We start from the raw sequence: 3,932 nt of genomic DNA on the forward strand, positions 1-3,932 counted from the left end.
GCGCTTCCATGGCACGGTGCTGGCTAGCAACAGCTTTCAGGGCTGGCACTTTCCCTGTGGGAGCCATTGCTGGACGTTTTCAATTTCAGAGCTGAGCTCTCCGAGCCGGAGAGATGGTGACCATGCCGTGAGGTGGCTAGAGAAGCCCGGAGCCCCACGGTTGCTGGGCCTGGGAAAGCGCTTCCAAGGAAGGGTGCTGGCTAGCAACAGCTTTCAGGGCTGGCACTTTCCCTGTGGGAGCCATTGCTGGACGTTTTCAATTTCAGAGCTGAGCTCTCCGAGCCGGAGAGATGGTGACCATGCCGTGAGGTGGCTAGAGAAGCCCGGAGCCCCACGGTTGCTGGGCCTGGGAAAGCGCTTCCATGGAAGGTGCTGGCTAGCAACAGCTTTCAGGGCTGGCACTTTCCCTGTGGGAGCCATTGCTGGACGTTTTCAATTTCAGAGCTGAGCTCTCCGAGCCGGAGAGATGGTGACCATGCCGTGAGGTGGCTAGAGAAGCCCGGAGCCCCACGGTTGCTGGGCCTGGGAAAGCGCTTCCATGGCACGGTGCTGGCTAGCAACAGCTTTCAGGGCTGGCACTTTCCCTGTGGGAGCCATTGCTGGACGTTTTCAATTTCAGAGCTGAGCTCTCCGAGCCGGAGAGATGGTGACCATGCCGTGAGGTGGCTAGAGAAGCCCGGAGCCCCACGGTTGCTGGGCCTGGGAAAGCGCTTCCAAGGAAGGGTGCTGGCTAGCAACAGCTTTCAGGGCTGGCACTTTCCCTGTGGGAGCCATTGCTGGACGTTTTCAATTTCAGAGCTGAGCTCTCCGAGCCGGAGAGATGGTGACCATGCCGTGAGGTGGCTAGAGAAGCCCGGAGCCCCACGGTTGCTGGGCCTGGGAAAGCGCTTCCAAGGAAGGTGCTGGCTAGCAACAGCTTTCAGGGCTGGCACTTTCCCTGTGGGAGCCATTGCTGGACGTTTTCAATTTCAGAGCTGAGCTCTCCGAGCCGGAGAGATGGTGACCATGCCGTGAGGTGGCTAGAGAAGCCCGGAGCCCCACGGTTGCTGGGCCTGGGAAAGCGCTTCCATGGCACGGTGCTGGCTAGCAACAGCTTTCAGGGCTGGCACTTTCCCTGTGGGAGCCATTGCTGGACGTTTTCAATTTCAGAGCTGAGCTCTCCGAGCCGGAGAGATGGTGACCATGCCGTGAGGTGGCTAGAGAAGCCCGGAGCCCCACGGTTGCTGGGCCTGGGAAAGCGCTTCCAAGGAACGGTGCTGGCTAGCAACAGCTTTCAGGGCTGGCACTTTCCCTGTGGGAGCCATTGCTGGACGTTTTCAATTTCAGAGCTGAGCTCTCCGAGCCGGAGAGATGGTGACCATGCCGTGAGGTGGCTAGAGAAGCCCGGAGCCCCACGGTTGCTGGGCCTGGGAAAGCGCTTCCATGGCACGGTGCTGGCTAGCAACAGCTTTCAGGGCTGGCACTTTCCCTGTGGGAGCCATTGCCGGACGTTTTCAATTTCAGAGCTGAGCTCTCCGAGCCGGAGAGATGGTGACCATGCCGTGAGGTGGCTAGAGAAGCCCGGAGCCCCACGGTTGCTGGGCCTGGGAAAGCGCTTCCAAGGAAGGTGCTGGCTAGCAACAGCTTTCAGGGCTGGCACTTTCCCTGTGGGAGCCATTGCTGGACGTTTTCAATTTCAGAGCTGAGCTCTCCGAGCCGGAGAGATGGTGACCATGCCGTGAGGTGGCTAGAGAAGCCCGGAGCCCCACGGTTGCTGGGCCTGGGAAAGCGCTTCCATGGAACGGTGCTGGCTAGCAACAGCTTTCAGGGCTGGCACTTTCCCTGTGGGAGCCATTGCTGGACGTTTTCAATTTCAGAGCTGAGCTCTCCGAGCCGGAGAGATGGTGACCATGCCGTGAGGTGGCTAGAGAAGCCCGGAGCCCCACGGTTGCTGGGCCTGGGAAAGCGCTTCCATGGCACGGTGCTGGCTAGCAACAGCTTTCAGGGCTGGCACTTTCCCTGTGGGAGCCATTGCTGGACGTTTTCAATTTCAGAGCTGAGCTCTCCGAGCCGGAGAGATGGTGACCATGCCGTGAGGTGGCTAGAGAAGCCCGGAGCCCCACGGTTGCTGGGCCTGGGAAAGCGCTTCCATGGCACGGTGCTGGCTAGCAACAGCTTTCAGGGCTGGCACTTTCCCTGTGGGAGCCATTGCTGGACGTTTTCAATTTCAGAGCTGAGCTCTCCGAGCCGGAGAGATGGTGACCATGCCGTGAGGTGGCTAGAGAAGCCCGGAGCCCCACGGTTGCTGGGCCTGGGAAAGCGCTTCCATGGCACGGTGCTGGCTAGCAACAGCTTTCAGGGCTGGCACTTTCCCTGTGGGAGCCATTGCTGGACGTTTTCAATTTCAGAGCTGAGCTCTCCGAGCCGGAGAGATGGTGACCATGCCGTGAGGTGGCTAGAGAAGCCCGGAGCCCCACGGTTGCTGGGCCTGGGAAAGCGCTTCCATGGCACGGTGCTGGCTAGCAACAGCTTTCAGGGCTGGCACTTTCCCTGTGGGAGCCATTGCTGGACGTTTTCAATTTCAGAGCTGAGCTCTCCGAGCCGGAGAGATGGTGACCATGCCGTGAGGTGGCTAGAGAAGCCCGGAGCCCCACGGTTGCTGGGCCTGGGAAAGCGCTTCCAAGGAAGGGTGCTGGCTAGCAACAGCTTTCAGGGCTGGCACTTTCCCTGTGGGAGCCATTGCCGGACGTTTTCAATTTCAGAGCTGAGCTCTCCGAGCCGGAGAGATGGTGACCATGCCGTGAGGTGGCTAGAGAAGCCCGGAGCCCCACGGTTGCTGGGCCTGGGAAAGCGCTTCCATGGCACGGTGCTGGCTAGCAACAGCTTTCAGGGCTGGCACTTTCCCTGTGGGAGCCATTGCCGGACGTTTTCGAATTTCAGAGCTGAGCTCTCCGAGCCGGAGAGATGGTGACCATGCCGTGAGGTGGCTAGAGAAGCCCGGAGCCCCACGGTTGCTGGGCCTGGGAAAGCGCTTCCATGGCACGGTGCTGGCTAGCAACAGCTTTCAGGGCTGGCACTTTCCCTGTGGGAGCCATTGCTGGACGTTTTCAATTTCAGAGGTGAGCTCTCCGAGCCGGAGAGATGGTGACCATGCCGTGAGGTGGCTAGAGAAGCCCGGAGCCCCACGGTTGCTGGGCCTGGGAAAGCGCTTCCATGGCACGGTGCTGGCTAGCAACAGCTTTCAGGGCTGGCACTTTCCCTGTGGGAGCCATTGCCGGACGTTTTCAATTTCAGAGCTGAGCTCTCCGAGCCGGAGAGATGGTGACCATGCCGTGAGGTGGCTAGAGAAGCCCGGAGCCCCACGGTTGCTGGGCCTGGGAAAGCGCTTCCAAGGAAGGGTGCTGGCTAGCAACAGCTTTCAGGGCTGGCACTTTCCCTGTGGGAGCCATTGCTGGACGTTTTCAATTTCAGAGCTGAGCTCTCCGAGCCGGAGAGATGGTGACCATGCCGTGAGGTGGCTAGAGAAGCCCGGAGCCCCACGGTTGCTGGGCCTGGGAAAGCGCTTCCAAGGAACGGTGCTGGCTAGCAACAGCTTTCAGGGCTGGCACTTTCCCTGTGGGAGCCATTGCCGGACGTTTTCGATTTCAGAGCTGAGCTCTCCGAGCCGGAGAGATGGTGACCATGCCGTGAGGTGGCTAGAGAAGCCCGGAGCCCCACGGTTGCTGGGCCTGGGAAAGCGCTTCCATGGCACGGTGCTGGCTAGCAACAGCTTTCAGGGCTGGCACTTTCCCTGTGGGAGCCATTGCTGGACGTTTTCAATTTCAGAGCTGAGCTCTCCGAGCCGGAGAGATGGTGACCATGCCGTGAGGTGGCTAGAGAAGCCCGGAGCCCCACGGTTGCTGGGCCTGGGAAAGCGCTTCCAAGGAAGGGTGCTGGCTAGCAACAGCTTTCAG

The sequence above is a fragment of the Gymnogyps californianus genome, unplaced genomic scaffold (genome assembly GCF_018139145.2).
Source record: "Gymnogyps californianus isolate 813 unplaced genomic scaffold, ASM1813914v2 HiC_scaffold_107, whole genome shotgun sequence".
Classification (NCBI taxonomy): Eukaryota; Metazoa; Chordata; class Aves; order Accipitriformes; family Cathartidae; genus Gymnogyps; species Gymnogyps californianus.